This window comes from Gossypium hirsutum, chromosome A04 (assembly GCF_007990345.1).
Source record: "Gossypium hirsutum isolate 1008001.06 chromosome A04, Gossypium_hirsutum_v2.1, whole genome shotgun sequence".
NCBI lineage: Eukaryota > Viridiplantae > Streptophyta > Magnoliopsida > Malvales > Malvaceae > Gossypium > Gossypium hirsutum.
In genome coordinates, this window is record NC_053427.1 from 74,812,877 (window position 1) to 74,832,999 (window position 20,123).

Sequence of the window (20,123 nt, forward strand, 5' to 3'; positions counted from 1 at the left end):
ATGAAGGTAAATTTCTAGTTCCATTAAATGTTACAAATAGTGTGCTTATTCTAAAAATTTCTTGCCCGATGAATCTAGCAAATTTTAGGCCAATAAGTTTATGCACGATTCTTTACAAAGTGGTTGCTAAGATGGTAGCTAATCGATTCCAAAGAATGTTGGAGGATTGCATTGATGGGGCTAAAGTGCCTTTGTGCCGGGTAAATTGATATCTAATAATGTTTTATTGGCCTATGAGATTTTGCATTCTTCTCAACAAAAAAAAGGGTGGGAAAGAGAGGATTTATGGCACTTAAACTTGACATGAGCAAAGCTTGTGATCGAGTGGGATGGGGGTTTCTTGAAATTTATGATAGAACAAACGGGTTTTGCTGGTAGATGGTTGGAAACAATTATGAGATGTATTTCATTAGTTTCATATTTGATGGTTTTAAATGGGGAAGTAGGGGAGAGGTTTTAGCCGAGTAAGGGACTTCAACAATGTGACACTTTAAGCTCATTTCTTTTTGTTATTTGAAGCGAATGCTTATCTTTGTTTATGAGACTAACTTTAGATAAAGAGAGCTAAGGCTAGTAGAAGGGGTCTACAGATAATGCATCTTTTATTTACAGATGATTATGTGTTTTTTGGAGAAGCTATTGATATAGGGGCAAATGCATTGAAACGAATTTTGCACGAGTACAAAGTATGTTCAGGGCAATGTATTAATTATGATAAATTTGTTGTGTGTTATAGCCTGAATACTTCAAAAAAGGATCAGATTCAGGTTTCTAGTTTTTTTAGGGTTCAACAATCAAATGAAATAGAAAGGTATCAGGGGCTTCCAAATATGGTTGGGTGAAGAAAGAGAGTTGCGTTTCAAGCCTGAAAGGATCACATTCAACAGAAAATTGATAACTAAAGTACACAACTTTTGTCGCAAGCTGGTAAGGAGGTTTTCATCAAAGCGGCACTATAAAATATCCCAACTTATTCAATGTATTGTTTTTTGTTGCCTAAGCCTTTGTGTCGTGAGTTAGAAAGTATAATAGCAAGGTTTTGGTGGCAAAAAAAAATCATGGCAAGAAAAGTATTCATTGGTGTCAATGGTTTAGTTTGTGTAAGCTTAAAGAGAATGGCGGTTTGGGATTTCGATGTCTGACTTCTTTTAATGTTGCTTTGCTTGCCAAACAGGGTTGGTGTATTATTACTAATTCTAACTCATTATCAAGTCGCTTCCTAAAAGCTAAATACTATCCGTATTGTGACTTTTTGCAAGCATGATTAGGTAATTTACCTTATTTTACCTCGTAAACCATTTGGTCAGCAAAGTGTCTGCCGCAACATGGTCTTGGTTGGAAGGTTGGTAAAGGAGACCGAATCTCTATTCATGAGGATGCTTGGTTGGCAGGGCCTGAAATTTTCAGAATATATGGTAATATCAGCAACAATAATATCGAAAAGGTTTATGATTTGATTAACCATTCTCAAAGAAAATAAAAGGTTCGATTAATAAGGGATACCTTTAAGGATAGTGTTGCGGACAAAATTCCAAGAATCCCCTTAGCCAGCTTGGAGCATGAGGATATAGTAGTGTGGAGAGGCGAACCTTCAAGTGTTTTCTTGATGAAAACTGCTTATAAGTTGCTCCTTGATAGTGGTCAGAATAATCAACTTATAGACATACAGAACACCATTAAGGGGTTTTACAAGAAATTGTAGGGATTAAATTTAAATTTAAAACAGAAAATTACAACTTGGAAAATTTCCTGGAATTTTCTGCCTACACTAGCTAATCTCTATAATAGACGAATTTGAGTCAACATAGCTTGCCCAAGATACGGAGGGAGTTCAGAAATCATTGACCATGTTTTTAGGAATTTTACTGTCACAGTGGAAATGTGGAATGAGTTGAATCTTCGTTGACCAAATCTACGCTGCATGTGGGAGTAGCGTCCCCGCTTGTGTCGGAAGCTCTCGTGTGTGTTCAAGCAGTGGCATTGGGCAGAAGTATGGGCGTTGACATGGTTGAAATAGAAGGGGATTCATTATCAATTATTAAAAAATGTAATTCAAAAAAGCAAGATAAATCTGAGGTTGGGGCTTTAATTAGAGATATTCAGCAAATCAAAAGAGGTTTCAAAGAAATACATTTTAGATTTCTACCCAGAACAGCAAACCGAATGGCTCATGTAATTGCAATTGAGAGTTTGAAGAGGAGAGTCGAAATGTACCTGGTTGGAAGTGTTCTGGACTTCATAAGGTTGCTGGGCACGAGCACTCAACAGGAACGAGAGCCAGACTAAGTTGAAGCGTTTTTGTTTCTTGAATCGACTAGGAGTGCAAAAATAATATTCCAAAGGTAGGGTAAAATGTACTCTATGGGGATTGGAATCATGAAGGCAAAGAAGGAGCATTCTAGAAGGATGGTTTCAAATCAGGCTGGATGGATTTAGGGTCTATTTGTTTAGGAGGAAAACATTTTCCGGAAAAGCTTTTCAGCCTTTTCCAGCGTTTGTTTGGGAGGAAAATATTTTCCCAAGTAAAATGAATTACAAAACACGGGAAAACAAAGCCAATACTTTAGGAAAATGTCTTGCTGTTTGTATTTCGGTAAGACATTTTTAGGAAAAGAAGCAACACGATCTTCCCTTTCCCTTCCCTTTCCCCTTCCCCTTCCCTTTTCCCTTTTCCCTTCCCCTTCCCCTTCCCCTTCCCCTTCCCCTTCCCCTTCCCCCATCATTTTCGATAAGAGTTTGCTTTGATCAGTGATAAATTCCCCCAAGTTTCTCATCAAAATTGAAAATTTTCAATTGTCTTCTCTTTTAATCTTCTCGATTCTAAATCTCTCCCAGAAGGTAATCTTCTCTTTACAGCTTCTTTTTCTATTTCAATTTTTATTTCTTTATTCATGATTCTTTGTCTGTTTCTTTATTTTTAATTTTTTTCTGGGTTTGGGATTAAATTTTTTCTGCTAAAACCAAGGATGTTTTCCAACCTGTTATTGCTAAGTATTTTAGATTACTTTGTAACGAGTATAGTACAATGAGTGATAAGAAGAAGCATTTCTCTATGTCACGTGTGGCTTTATCAATAATGGCGATGCCAAAGCTGGGGTTCTTAGTTGATGTAATTCAAGATTGTGTTGTTTTGGTTTGTTGGGATGCTATTTTAAGGTTGAAAAATGTGGTTTTGGAGACTGAAGGGTGGGCTAGACCTTCTCCTATAGTTCTGGAGTAGTGTCAAGAGGCTTTATCTTGTATGTATTACTTGTTTCAGAAGTTTCTAGATAAATTTAAAAAATTGAGTGGTGATGATTCTAATGTAATGGAGATGGCTTTAGGGGTTTTAATAAGTCTTTTGAAATCAGTGGCATTTTCGAGGGATTGCTTTGTGGCGGCTGGTGTGAGTTTTTTTGTTGCTTTTCAAGTTTGCCTCAGTGATCAAGAGCTTGGTATGTTCATCATTGAAGGTATATTTGGTCAAATTGTTAGTATTTCTTGCACTAGGATTCGTTTAGCAATGTTATTAGTAAAGTTCCTTATAAAGGAGATGTTTGCCTTGACATACGTAATCTCTCTGGATTGAATGGACTTTGTTTGATTAGAGGCATTCTTACTGTTGTTCCAAGAATGGTTCTAAATACACATTTTGTTGTATATAGGGAAACTTGTAATGATATCGAGTCCCATGGAAATGTTGCTTGTTCTGTAAAGACTTTATTGTATGATAGGATTTTTCCTGAGCTGTGAAATTACTGTGAGAACCCCACAGATAGCCATTTTAACTTCCATGCATTAACTGTAATGCAAATTTGTTTGCAATAGATTAAGAACCCTATGTTGGCAAACCTTACAGTTGCATCTGAAAATTACAACCCATTGCCGGAGGATATGGAAACCAGAATGCTGAAAATAATATGGAATAACTTGGAAGATCCTTTAAGTCAAATAGTCAAACAAGTTCATCTTATATTTGATCTTTTCTTAGACATTCAGTCCTCTCTTTGTGGGGCAAAGGGTAGTGAGAAAATAAATACATTCCTACAAAAGATTGCTTTAGATCTGCTTCGTTTAGGGTCACGTTGTAAGGGGAGATATGTTCCTTTAGCTCTGTTGACCAAGAGGTTTGCAGCAAAGACTATGCTGGATATGAGTCCTGACCCGCTGTTTGAAATAGTACAGGCATACCTGTTGAAGAAGATCTCATGTTCAGCGGCACAGCTTGTTTAGGAAGTTTTTTTCTCAGGTGCGTACAGCCTTGGAGAGGCAATTTAAGCAGGGAAGCTGGCAGCCTCGTATGAACAATGAAATTAGCGAGTTGTGTCTATGTCAGAGAAATGAGGATAATACCAGTTAGCGGAGTAGAGGAGCTATTTAATTTTATGAGGTGGTTGAGTTGTTTTCTTTTCTTCTCTTGTTATCCTTCTGCTCCTTATAAGAGAAAAATAATAGCAATGGAGCTTATACAGATAATGATCAATGTTTGCCCTGTCCTACCTTCTTCTCAAGAAAGCTCAGCTTCTATGTCTCCTGAGAGCTGTCTTTATCCCTACAATGTAGGAATTACTTCACTTGAATCAACTTTCCTTTTGGTTGGATTCATAATTGATAGTTGGGACAGACTACGAGAGAGTGCCAATACAAGAGTGCGCAGGGTCTGGCTATACGAGAGTGCGTAGCCTATTGAACTGCCAATACGAGACAAGAGGATTCAAAAGCAAAGATAATCGAAATATAAAGCAAGGTCTGGCTTGAGAGTGCACAGGCAATGCTTCACATCCTGCTTGCCATTTACTCATGTTTCTGAAAATAAATCATGTGACTGGTTAAAAATTAATACTAGCTATTAGAAGGTATCTAAAATCATAATATACTTTTATTTATGTAATTGATGAAAAATAATTTCATTTCTAAATTTTTGACATTTACTATCCCTAATTTGAATATATTTTGCTGAAATTTGATAATAGGTTCAATGGAAATCAAATTGTATATGAAAGCTTTTTCTATGCAGTGATGTTGTGCTTGTCTTGTATTGGAGATAAAGTAGATATAATGTGTAGATATGCAGTTGTCCCCTTCAAATTCTGTATTGATGTATGATTGTTCATTATTGAGTGGGATGCATTTGAGCAGGTTTGCTGAAATTACGAAGTGGTCCGATCAACCATCGGTGAAGGTGGTGGTCACAGTTGATGCACCTGCTGTTCTCAAATTAGTCATTTAAAGCAGCTTTTATAAAATATTTTCAGGAAATCTGCCAAACAGCAGAAAATATTTTATACAGATTCATCCAAACACCAGAAAAATAAATCATTTTCAGAAAAGTAAATCATTTTTCAGAAATTATTTTCCGAAAAATAATTTACTGGCAAACAAACGTAGCTTAATATTTTTTTAAAGATTTTATTTTAGTTTCTTTTTTTTTTTACATTTTTTTGTTCTCGATTTTCATGGTTTGGACCAAACTGTTATCTATGGGCCAATTTTGTTTTTGTTTTGTTTTATAAGTTAATAAAATGTCCAGCCCGATAATCTTCAAAAAAAAAAAAGATACGTACATATTAAAATTATATATTAATTTTTTGTAAATATATTTTTAAAAAAATTATTTTAAAAATAATATATATTATTAAATTTATTTTTTAAAATAATATTTTTAAAAAATATTTTATTAGTTTTTAAAATATTATATAGATTATTGCTATTTGTTTTATTTTAAATTTAAAAAAAGAAGAAGGTATTTTACATCCATTACTAAACTATTCCAAAACATCATTCTTATCTATCGAACAATAATTTATTATTCTTTATCTATTACATTAAATTAACTGAATATCGTGTCCATTTCCACTTAATAGTTATTCTATTACAATAAACCAAATATATAGTTAGAATCCTTAAATTTGAAGTTACAAAATAATGCAGGAACATTACCCCTCCTAGCAAGAAAATCGTGCAATCCAAAGAAGATATTTTTAATATGATATAGGGTTTGTTTAGTAGTGATTAAAAAAATTTACTTTTTGAAGAAAAGTTGAAATTTTTTGTTTTTCAAAAACACCTTTAAAAAGGATAAGCTAAAGCTTTTAGCTTTTCCTCTTCTAAAAGTATTTTTAGTATTTAATTACTTTTTCATCCCTCCAACAATATAATACTTTACATTCTTTCTTTTTTCCCTCGGTGTTTAATTACAAATGTGTTCAAATCATTAATTAAAAATAAAAAAATATTTTTTAAAATAATACAAATATGTTAATATCTAATTACAAATATTTAATGGTTATATTTAAATATTTAAAATATAGTTTATATATTCTAATTAAATTTTATAAATAATTAATATTTATTGCTTAAAAATATTTAAAATTTTTATTTCATATATTAAAATATTAACAACAATTTATAAAAAAAATTTATATTCTTACTAAAATATAATAATATTAATTAATTTTAATATTATTTAAATACATATTTGTTACTTGATAATATCATGTTTAATATGAACATTTTATTTTTTAAAATCACTTTTTGAGAAGAATACTAAACACTTAAATCTTGAACTAACATTTTTAAAAATACTTCTTAAAAATATTTTTTAAAAGCACTTTTCAAAAACATTATTAAACTAACCCATAATATTTTGCTACGTTCGACCCCAAGAAAATTAGGCCTAAAATAAGGTTGTCTAGTGCAAGCATGGGCGGCACATGCAAGTCAGGTTTAAAACCCTCGTCGACATGGGCACTTTGTACATCGCTTTCATGCTCTTAACGTGTTCAACTTTTGTTTTGGGTCTATTGATCTTATCTGCTGATTAAGCTTTGGAGTTTTTAGCTGCTTGTTTTTTAATTGTGCTACTCTTCTATCATTTCCAATGCCATACTTTTGCATAAGTGTTTCACTTTCATCTCACCCACATCATTTCCCCTTACAAAACACATTTATTAGTAATCATAACTTCATAATCTTATCATAACCCACACCGATTTTGAATTTGTCAAACATTGCTTTTCCTACCTCATGTTTATCTTCAAGTCATGGTTTCTTTTCTCCACTTTCCATTTCCTAAAATATTTCTTTCTATTTATTAGTTTTAGATTATAAAATTGTTCTACTCAATTTTAGTCATACTTAAATATAAGTATTATAAAAAAATTTATATTAAAAATTAGATTATATTTTGATCATTTTATTAAAAAAATGAGTAAATTAGTTCTTCTACATTAGATCAAAGAGTAATTTGGTCCTTCAATTAAAAATTTCATTCATTTTTGCTTATAAAAATTGGTCTTTGTATGTCAGTATGAGGTATATGTGGCATGCAACGTGTCACTTCTGGTTATTCTATCAACCACACTAAATTTTAACAGCAAAATCGGATGAAATTTTTAATACAAATAATTAATTTACTCTTTGATCTAATATATAGATACTAATTTACTTATTTTTCGAATAAATGAAACAAAATATAATCAAATTTCTAATTCATAATACTTTTTAGAAGTGATATAGAGAGTATAGATATGACCCAACCTCCTCTCAAAATAGATTGTTATATTATCAAAGTGTTTTTCTCCACCCTGTGATGGCATGACATAAGAATCATTCTCTTTATCACTCATCATCATTCAAGTTGAGAAACCAAATTTCATCATTGTTAATTGAACTCCAAAGTCCAAATGAAATAATCAATCTATCTAATATCGATTTGAAAATTTTATCCAAAACATTGGATAACATAACACTTTAGTTCTCTCTCTCAAATCATAACGGGAGGGGACCCTAACCGGTTCAGATTTCTCTTTACATTGTGTTATTCTATTGGTTTCTCCATTTTATTTTTTTTCTTTATATAAAAAGTTGAATGATAGTAGTTGTGTTAGTTTTCCTTTTAAAGTTGTGAGTGATGAATAAGACCCAAGTCGAGGGGCTTGGTCCAACAGGACAAAACAAAAAGATAAGCTCTTAATAGGGCGGTTAATGGATGGTTAGGACTTAGGTAAGGTCTAGTGACAATATCTTGCTCATCTTAATATCTTCTACCTATTATTTAAATGTGATGCAATAACAGAGAGAATGTAAATTTAAGTGTATTTAAATACACATTGCCTAATGTTGGGGATCGACCCGATTAAACAACGAACAAGTAAAAATAGCGGAAGAAATTGAGAAATTGAACATACAAATTTAAAGTGGAAAAACCCCTCCAAAAAGGACAAAAAAATCACGGGCAAAAATAGTTTTACTATAATGGAAAAAGAACGAAGAGTACAAAAGATGGAGATAAAAACTAAACCCCGAAAACCCGAAAAACGTAAACACAAATTTCTCTAAAAGTGTTATGAGTTCTAATCTCTAATGGGTGAATTTTTTAAGGTTGTAAAAAAACTTATTTATAGGCTAAATTCATAGGTCAAATAATAATAAAATAATCTAAACTAATCAGAGTTTGATTAAAACAAATAAATATAGTTTAATTGGAAGATTATTTCTCAAATTTGACTGAAATAGGAGTCATACTTAACAAATCTCCATCTTGACTCATATTTCCACAACGCCATCTTTGCCAAAGCCCGCCACGGGCCTATCTTGAACCTTGAACTATGCAGAGAATTAATTGAGTGAAATCTGTGCTTAGAAACTGGAAGACGTCTAGTCTTCGACTTTTACACTACCAAATCAAAACTAACCCGGGTCTGATTTTTACGAACACAGTACCCTAACTTTTCAAAACCTGCATCCAAAAGAAAACCTCTCTTCAAAGAAACGGTCATACATTTTTCCCTCCTATGACCAAGTTGCCTCTGCTCCAAATGAGTTGACTTCAACTCCGTAACGGACGAGGGACGTTTGATTTCACCGGTTACTGTAGAGCCTTTCAGAATATAAAGACTGCCGGTTCTTTTACCTTTTAACAAAACGAGAGCTCTACGAGATAATTTAATATCGCTCAACTTGATGTTGATTCTGCATCCTTTCAAGTCTAAAATACTCAAAGAGATGAGATTCTTTCATAAATCAAGTACATACCTGACATTTGAGAGTGTCCTAATCGTCCCATCATGCATCCTAATTTTAACAGTACCAATACCAATTACCTTACTAGATGAATCGTTTTCCATGCGTACAACTCCACCTTTAATCAAACTATATGTGGAGAACCATTCTCTATTGGGACACATGCGGAAAGAACATCCTGAATCTAGGATCCACTTGGACGTAAGCTTAGAGTTATCGCTCGTTGACATTGATAGGAAATCATTACTACTTTCATCGGCCAAACTAACACTAGCTACATCTTCCTCATTACTCTCAATAACCCTTTTATTTCACAGTTTATAACAATCTGCTTTGACATGACCTAACTTTTTACAATAGCGATACATTTTGTCCTACTTCTTTGATGCTACCAAAATAGAAGCTTGCTTATCTGCATTACTATCTGAACCAAACTCATTTTCGAGTTTGTCTCTACTCAATAAATGACCCTTCATATCTTCGAACAAGAGTTTATCTCTACCATAAATCAGGGTTTCGCTGAAAGACTTGTATGAATGGTGTAAATAGCACAATAATAGCATAGCCTGATCTTCATCATCAATCTGAATCTCAACGTTCTTTAAATCATTTAAAAGAATAATGAATTGACTGATGTGATCTCTAAGAAGCTCACATCGGTTCATACGAAACGTAAATAAACATTGTTTCAACACTAAACGGTTAGTCAAAGACTTAGTCGCATAAAGATTTCTAACCTTTCCACAAGGCGGATGAGGTCTTCCCCATCAATACCTCCTGCAATACCGTATTTGTGAGGCACAAATGAATTGCAAACAAAGCCTTTTCATCAAGCTCTTCCCATTCTGTTTGATTTAGATTCTCAGGCTTTTTTCTTGGTAACAACCTTTTTCAGACCTATTTGAACTAAAATTGCCATCATCCGAACTTACTACAGATTGAAATTTGTGACACCATCGAACTTCTCAATTTCAAAATTTGTTGTTGTCATCTCTGAACAGGCTGATATACAAAAATTAAACTAGCTCTGATATCACTTGTTAGGGATTGAGCCAATTAAACAACAAACAAGTAAAAATCACAAAAGAAATTGAGAAATTGAACACACAAATTTAACGTGGAAAAATCTCTCTAAAGAGGATAAAAACCACAAACAAAGATAATTTTACTATAATGGCAAAAGAATGAAAAGTACAAAAGATGGAGATAAAAATTAAACCCCGAAAACTTGAAAACAAAGAACCCTCAAAACGTAAACACAAATTTCTCTTAAAGTGTTATGAGTTCTAATCTCTAATGGGTTTATTTTCTAAGGTTGTAAAAGAGCCTATTTATAGGCTAAATTCATAGGTCAAATAATAATAAAATAATCTAGACTAATCAGAGTTTGATTGAAACAAATAAATAGAGTTTAATTGAAAGATTATTTCTCAAATTTGACTGAAATAAGAGTCATACTTAACACCTAATTTATGGGTTAAGGTTATGAATAGTTTAGACATATATTTAATTGTACTTTTATTAAGAAACCATACAATTTAGAGGGAGAAAAATAGTAAACACTCATCGTAGATACTGAAGGACAAGCTCCATTAACATAACAAAGGCTTTAGCCTCAGCATCAATAGAACATTATGACACGTTGACAATTGGCTTTGTCACAACTTAAGCACGACATATTTGGAATGATTTCAAGCACTTAATACGATAAGGAAATCAACCCCGAATGGTCCAAAACAACGAGTAAAAATGGATAAGAGAATCAAGCATTCACCAAACTAGAAACGATAACAACAAAATCATCCCTAAAATCACTTGTAAAACTAAGATTACATGCATAAGCAAGACTAAAAAACATGTTACAATAGCAAAAAAAAATTCTAAAACTAACAACTTATTAAACAATGGAAAATCAAACAAAAATATATAAAACTTAAGACAACACAGGTCCAAATCGACACGTGAAATCATTTATTATCTTGAAACACTCTAAAAAAAAGAAACAAATTAAGAAGTTGATGAAGAGCCACCCACTTTTCAATAAAAACTACTAGTGACCGGTAGAGTTTTAGCGAATGACAGGCACTGTCATCTATCCATCACAACTTGTGAAGACAATAAAGATACCCACAAAATAGATATTGTAACAGCCCGTTTTTAGTGGTGTCAGAAATAGTGGTTTCAGGACCACAATTTCAACGAGTGAATTATTATTTTATTATTTATTTAATGTCTATGGGATTATATTAAGGTCGTATTAAAGTTTCATTGAGAAATTTTAATGTTTAAATTATTAATTAGGTAAAAAGGACTAAATCTAGAAGGTAAAAATCGTAAATGGACCAAATGGCTATGATATTTTAAACTAATAGACTAAGATAGTAACTATACCGTTTAATGAGTTAGTGGATAGTTATGGACAAGTTAGTGGATAGTTATGGACAAGGTTTTATTGAAAATTTTGATTAGTAATAAGGGTAAAATGGTAAATAAAATTAAAATCAAATAGGCTAAAATCTTCTTCTTCTTCGTATTTGTTTCTTCATAGCCGATTCATCCATGGAAGAATAGCTAGGGTTCGGCTAAGCATTGTTCTCACTTGCATGGTATGTATTCAAGCCCCGTTTTTAATGACTTTTATGTTTTTTAGTTCGTTTTAGCTTAATCTAGCTAGCTCGGAGGTTAATTTGCAAAAATGTTAAAGTTTTAAGGGACTTTCCCTGGATGTTTTTGAATGTGTTTTGATGTTATTTGATAAATTATTAATCTTGATTGTAAACTAAACATGTTTTGTTAAGTATTTTTTTATGAATTCTAGAAATAGGGATTAAATTGTTGAAAGTATAAATCCATGAGTTTTGTTGTGAAATTTTGGTAATAATGGATTGTTTCAAGGTCCCTTATAACATTGGTTAAGTTGGATTTAGGCTAAAATGAGTTATATTCAAGTTATAAGCTTAATGACTTAATTGTGAAAAGTCAAAAGTATTAGGGGAAATTTTGTAATTTTGTATATATATGAATTATGGATTGAATTGAATTCTAGAAGTACTTAATTGAATGAAATTGTCTATTTAGATTAAGATAAACCACAAGCGAACTTAAATCGAGGAAAAACTAAAGCTTCGGATTAGTGTTCGATTCTACTTTTACACCCTAGCTATCGAGGTAAGTTTGTATAAATTGTGATCATTTTAATGTTAGCTAAATTGAATGTTTACTATGTTGTTTTAGTATAAATGAATCTATTTATATAAATGAATCAATGTTGTGATGAATTGACGGATAATGAGTCTCGTTTGAACCTTAAGAATTCTTAGGATACAATTGACATGTCATTAGAGATTTCATGTTTCGGATGATGGTCTTGAATGTCCTACCGATGACTGAGGTCCTGCATTTGTTACGGATTCTCCACAGCTTGTGTGAACATTGATGTAAAGGAAAGGTTACGATTATATGTAAATGCACACTATACAATTATATGTAAAGGCACACTATGTGTGAGCTTTCCCGAGTATCCGATGTAATTCTAGATGATTCAACGGGTAAGAAAAGGAAATGAAAGAGGTAAGTATGCAAATAGAATGAATCATGATCTTATGAAAGAATTTATGAGCTAAATGATGTATTTACATATAGAAATCTACTTATCTTATGGTTGAATTCATTTGTATCATGAACAAGTGTACTAACTTGTGAGTTTGATTATGTTTTATAGGCTTATACTATGTTTATTGCATCGGTAATATTTTATGCTTAATCTATGAATTATATTAATGAAATGGTAAGTTATATTTAAGTTTATACTAGCTTACTAAGCACCCGTTGCTTATGTAGTTACTTTCTTTTGTTTTATAGATTATCGGGAGCTTGATCAGTTGGAAGCTCGTCGAAGACCTATCACACTAACCAGCAATTATTTCGATAGATTTTGTATAATTCTAGTTGATTCAACGGGTAAGAAAAGGAAATGAAAGAGGTAAGTATGCAAATGGAATGAATCATGATCTTATGAAAGAATTTATGAGCTAAATGATGTATTTACATATAGAAATCTACTTATCTTATGGTTGAATTCATTTGTATCATGAACAAGTGTACTAACTTGTGAGTTTGATTATGTTTTATAGGCTTATACTATGTTTATGGCATTGGTAATGTTTTATGCTTAATCTATAAATTATATTAATGAAATGGTAAGTTATATTTAAGTTTATACTAGCTTACTAAGCACCCGCTGCTTATATAGTTACTTTCTTTTGTTTTATAGATTATCGGGAGCTTAATCAATTGGAAGCTCGTCGAAGACCTATCACACTAACCAGAAATTATTTCGATAGATTTTGTATATTTTGGCCAAGGTTAATAATGGTATGTATAGCATCTTTGTAATGTATGTTTTAATATGTTTAAGCTTTTGAGGTTATATTGGTTTGGTGTACTTTAATGCCTTACCAAGATATGTCATATTGGTCACTTTTAAGTGCTTGTAAATAAGGTTCTTTTGGTATGTTTGATGGCTTGCAAATGGTCATGTATGGTAGTTAATTGAACTAGGTTATTATGCTTGGGAATATGCAATATTAACTTACTAACTTTTTGATGCAATTGTGGTGCCTTTGAATGGCATATTGGTTAGGTGATTTAGGATGTTTGGAATGGCATGTTTATGTGTGTTTGAATGATATTTGAATACCTTGAATGTGTGCCCAAATGGTTTGAATGGTTAGGTATGAATTGGGCTTGAAATAGCTTGATTTTAGGTAAGTTTTTGAGTTCGCACGGCCTGGGACATGGGCTGTCACACGGTTATGTGACACACACGGTCTGGTGACACGACCGTGTGTCATTTGTAAAATTTTAATGTTTTAAGTCAGTAAGTTGCATGGCTTAGCACACGGGCGTCTATGGCAACTCAGAGAATTACACAGCTTGGCACACGATCTGCGACATGGCCGTGTGACCCTACTCAATGAGTTACACAGATGAAGACATGGGTCAGGACACGGCCGTGTGTCCTTAGTTCGGATGTTACACGGCCTGGGCTATGTCACACGGCCATGTGACCTCTGATTTTACATTTTTGCATCTTTTTCTCAAAACTTCTATTTTGTTTCGATTTAGTCCCAAATCGCTTTTAAGTTATTTTTTAGGGCCTCGAAGGCTCAATTTAGGGACAAATTGTATATGATTGAATGGTTTATAATATGTTTATATTTATTTAAATGTTATGATGTTAAATGTTTTACGATTGTACAGAAATACTTCATAACCCTAATCCAGCAACGGAGACGGGTTAAGGGTGTTACAGATCTCCAAACTGAAAAGAAAGAATACGTGTGTAATGAATGAGAAGAATAAAGAAAGAAAGGGTTGATGGGAAAGGAAAAAGGCGGCAATAGCCAGCCCAAAGGCTTATATCGCCGCTGAGCAAAACAAAAGATAAGAAGCAAACGGTTTGGTAAATTAGAAAATTAAAGGTTAAATTAAGTTACAAAATATGTTTGGTACTTTTTTTTTGGTACAAATATGTTTGGTATAGAGAAATGATTGTATGAAATTATGATTCCACATCATCTCTATCTCTTTCCGATAGGATGATGACAAATTAGATTTTTCCTCTTGATTTTTAGCATTTTTAATTGGATTTGAATTTTTTTCAGGATGAAAAAGCAGAAAATCAGGAAGAAAAATCTAAATTTTCATTTTACTATCGGAAAGAGATAGGATAGGGATAAAGTGAAATCATAGTTTCATTCAATCCCTTTTCGTTTAGTATATTACTTGAAGTAAAATATAAGTATAATTAAATTGTTTGATAAATGATTATATAATCTTAAATTAAATAGGATAAAATAAAAATTAATTAAATTTATTCTCTATTAAGTGATAATTCCCTATCCACTTATCTTTTTTTCACATTTTTTTAAAAAAAATTCTATCTAATAAATTTCCTTCTGAATTATCAAACTTTAACTTGTTGAAAATATTAAATTTCAATTTATTAATATTTTCTAACATTGTATCAAACAGGATCTAAGTAACATTTATATTGTAATTATAGTAACTATGCACTCAATTATACGTGTGTAACGTCAATCTCGATTAGTGTGAAAATATGAACATAATAACATTATACATATATTCAATTGAGATTGATTAAATGTTGTTTGCAAAATTCAACTTCGAATATAATAGATTTTAAATATAAAAAAAATTATTTACACTGATATAAAATTAAAATTATTTTATATTATTTTATAATTTTATACGATTAATATTTTAATAATTAATTATTAAATTTATTAAGATATTTAACTGTTGAAATTTTTTACATAAAATAAATAGTTAAAAAAATAGTTTCGAATTGTTAAAATATTAATAGTATAAAAAATACAAAATAGTGTAAAACCATTTTAATTTTATTTTATTGTAAGTGGATCCCTCCCAGTTAAATATATATTTTTATCAATTAATTTTATTAGATATTCTTTTAAAAAATTAAAAAATTAATGTAATATCTTAAGGGATTTTTCATTAATATCTTAAGATATTGAAATAAAATTTAAAACTTTTATTTGGTAAGTAGAGTTTTAATTTTTGTCGACTGTCTTTGTTAGATAAATTTGATTCTAATGGTTTTAATTATGTCAAAATAATTATATCATTATCTACGCGTGGCAGTAAATGGTTGGAACTTGGATCTTGAGCCCGTTTAAAGTCTCTTTCATTCCACGTGCCAGAAATCTGTAAGATGAAAAAACAAACGAAATATACCACTTTAAGGTAAAAGTCGGGTCGTCCAAGCCTAAAAAAAATTTTCCTTTTAATTTCGCATAAGTACTTTTTCAACCCTTCAAAATTATTTTAACTCTTCATTTATTTTTTTATTTTTATTTTGTCTTTTTTAACATTTAAGCTCATATTTTTTTATTAAATAGATAAAAATTTTAATATTTATTAACTTTACTAACATGGCATACATAGGGATTACCATGTGAATAATATGTTAGTATTTAATTAATTTTTAAAATTTTAAAAATATTAAAAAATAGTTTTTAATATTTTTTACTTTTGAAATAATTTTAATGATTTTTATTTTTAAAAATAATTTTTATTTTGAATTTTTTAAAATTTTAAAAAATTAACTAAATATTGACATGTCATCCACATGAAAAATTCTTTGTATGCCACATCAAGGAAGTTTAGAAAATTTTAATTTTTCATCTATTTTGAGATAATTTGATAAAAAAACGCAAGTTAAAAAAAAGAAAATTAAATGAAAAACTAAAATGACTTTTTTGTAAAGTTAGAGGACCAAATAGGTCATTATATCTTTTAATTCCAACACTTTAAAGTTATTTAATTTATTTTTCATTTTTTTCATTCAATTTATACAAATATTTAAACATAATTAGTTTTTAATGTAAGGCTTAACTTAAAAATTGGTACCTAAACTATTTTTTTCTCGTACCTAAACTTTGTTTGGTCACAAATAGTACTTAAATTACTTTTTTTTCCCTAATTTGGAGTCTTTGTTAGTCAAATAGTTAAATCTATTTTTTTAAAAAGGCTTAACCCATTAACCGTTACCTAAACGATACATTTTTTCCCATTTTAGTACCTAAATATTTTTTTATCACAAGTGATACCTAAAATTGTTATTCTGTTACTTATTTTATACAAAAATATTCTATCTATTAAAGGAAATTATAGTCAATAATAATCTACCACGTCATATAAAATTAAAAAATATTTTTAATTCATTTTTTTCTATTATATTATTTCTCTCTTTATTACTTTTCTTCTTCTTTTTTTTTCTGTGTTCTTCTTTTATAGTGTATGACAAGACTTGCAATGCTTGAAATTTGTCCTTCTATGGTTGGTGCTAGTAATTAATTTGTTTTCAAACTTCATCATTTGTTCTCCTAAGGTTGAGTGCTAGCAATTAATTTGTTTTCAAACTTCACTATTTGCTTACTCGACCTAACGAGATTGAAAAAGTTATTTCATCTACCAAAACAAATGTGTTCAAAATCATATCAGTACGACTCGTTGGATCAGTTTAGAAATAGAGATTGAATCAATTGATTCGCAAATCTATACAATCTGATTGAACTAAGATAAAAAAAATAATTGAACTGATTTTATCTACTTTGTAAATATTTTTTATTTTTATGATTTTTTAATAATTTATTTGATTGAACCGGAAGAAATAATCAAACTCAGAACTAGTGACTTGAATTGCCATCAATTTGATTCTAAAGAAAGAAAAAAGAACAAAAAAAACAATATATATAAAAATAATAATTTTTTTGTCACATATCAATTTTTAATTGGTTATCTTTTTTAGAAAATAATATTGAGATCCAAACATTTTTAGAAAATTTTAACTACTAATTAAACGAAATTATCCAAACATTTTAGTCACTTATGTTTGAAATATTATATTTTAGTCATTTACGTTATCGTGTTGTAACATTTTAGTCACTGAGCGGTTAATTACCGTTAACGGTGTAACAGTAAGCTGATGTGGTACGTTAAATCATCATTTCAGACAAAAATTTTAGGTTAATTTATACAATTGGTCCCCATATTTTTTTATTTTGAGCAATTTAATTATTTTCTTTTATTTTTTTTAACTTTCCTTTTTTTCTTTATTTTTTCTATTCTCTTCTACTTCTCTCTCTGTTTTCATCCATTCTCCATTTCTTTTAACGTAGTTTTTTGATGTTTTCCATTTGTTAAAAGTAGTCCCTATACTTTTATTTTTTTGAACAATTTAATTTTTTATTTAGTGAGGCAAGCTTGTGGACTAGTTTTAACAAATAGAAATATAGAAAAACTACGTTAAAAGAAATGAAGAATGAAGGAAAATAGAGAGAGAAGTAAAAGAGAATGGAAAATATTTCCATTTGTTAAAAGAACATAAAAAAAAATTGAAATGCTCAAAATGAAAAAAATTTAAGGACCAATTGTAGAATTTAACCTAAAATTTTTGTTTAAAATGATAATTTAACGTGCCACGTCAGCTTACCATTACACTGTTGATGGCAATTAACGGCTCAATGACTAAAATGTTACAACACGATAACGTAAGTGATTAAAATGTAATATTTCAAACATAAGTAACTAAAATGTAACATGAGGCAAACAAAAGTGACTATTTTGATAGTTTACCCATTTTAAAAATAATAATTTTAAATAATATTCTTCGCATAATATTAATATTTTAATAATAAATATTTATTAAAATTATAAATATATTAATAATAAATGTTTTGTAGTACAAAGGTTAAAATATGTCATAAATCTATATACTCTTCACAAATTTACAATTTAGTTTTTGTACTTTTACTTTCAAGAATTTAATCTCTTTACTTTTCATATTTGAAAATCAAGTCCAATTGTTGACGTTCTTAAAATTTTTTTTGTCAATTTTTTTGATATAACATTTTTAAATAAAAAAAATACTCACTTGGTAGTCATGTAACTAAAAAAGGGCATTGTAATGAACCTAAATTTAACAAAATATTTTTAATATATGCAAAAACAATGTAAAATATAAATTTATAGATATAAAATAAGCTCAATTAAACAATAAAAATATAAGAAATTCTATAATGTATATTTGTTTCATTAAAATCGATTTTTATGAAATATTTTTAAGAAATCTGTCAAACAGTAAAAAATATTTTACACAGATTCATCCAAATACCAGAAAATATTTATTTTTGTAAAAAAGTAAATTATTTTCTAAAAATCATTTTTAATGAAACAAACAGACCCTAAACCCCACCACGAAAAGCACACCCAATTAAAACACATGTTTTTATATATGCTAGATTTCAATATCATATGCATTGCTAGAATTTATATAGAGTAAATTAAACTCTTTACAATTTATTTTTTTTTCTTGTTGATTATAATAGTTGGTAAATAATATGTAATTATCTTAAATACATTAGATTAGATTAGATTAGATTATATATATTATTTATAAAATTTTGTATATGAAATATAAACTCACTTATTTTAAAAACAATTAAAATTTGCTGTTTAAAACTAAAGTATTTTTTTGTGTTTTGTTTTTTTAACGAAAACACAATAATTTAAACAATTCAATATAAAATTTAACTTTTTATTTATTATATAAATTAATTTTTGGGAAATTATTTAACATACTGACAAGTAGAATCATGGAATTAACATGTTAGGAGCGTAATTAGGGGTTGGCAAGGGCCCCAACCCCCTAAAATATAATTTTTTTTATTTAAATTTATATTAGTAAAGGTAAATTTACACTTTGGCCCCTCTAAAAATGAATTGATTTAATCTTGTAAAAGTTGAATGTCGATCATGATAATCTAGAAAGATCGCAAAGTAATAAAAAAAGAAAAATAAAACATATAGATTGTACGTGGAAATCCTTTCGAGAAAAAATCACGAGCAGAAGAAAAGAAAATTCACTAATGTTGAAAATCGAATGATATAAAAAGAGTTCCGACTACATTTATTTAAAAGTTTTAAAAACCTTATTCTAATCAAAATCAAATAGAGAAAGTGTAATTCTATATGGATTCTCTAATTTTACCACTATATTATTTCTTTAACAGGAATTTAGATCACACAACTCTAACAAATCTTTTAAAAATTATAAAGATATAGGATATTAAAATGATAAAATTATAATTTAATTTCGACCTCTTTTAAAAAAATATGATTCGTGTATAGTAAAATATTAAAATATAAATATTGAAAAAAAAAGATAAATATTAAATTTTCAAAATTGATTGTGGAATTAAACAAATACTATTAATGTATCAAATATTAACATTTAATTTAATAAAAAATTTAATAGAATTATAATTACTATTTATCAAGAAAATTTATTTAAATAAATATTTTAATAAGATTAAAATTTTTATTTCTAGATATCACAAATCTTCAAAAATATTTAAATTGACGATTAAGATTACATTAGAAAATTTCTTTTTTATATATTATAGAAAAAATCTATTTAGATAACGACGGTTTCAAAGTTCAAATTCAACACGTGTCTTTGTCTAATTATGGTTAAAATATATCATAAATCCTTGCACTACTCAGAAATTTGG

At 29.4% G+C, this 20,123-nt stretch overlaps 1 long non-coding RNA gene across 1 annotated transcript; it reads left to right on the forward strand.

The window, feature by feature from the left end:
• Positions 1–2,701: 2,701 nt before the first annotated feature.
• Positions 2,702–4,949, forward strand: LOC107948836 (uncharacterized). The gene is made up of 2 exons (XR_005925677.1): positions 2,702–2,838; positions 4,165–4,949. It is a non-coding gene; the product is annotated as an uncharacterized lncRNA (long non-coding RNA).
• Positions 4,950–20,123: the final 15,174 nt, after the last annotated feature.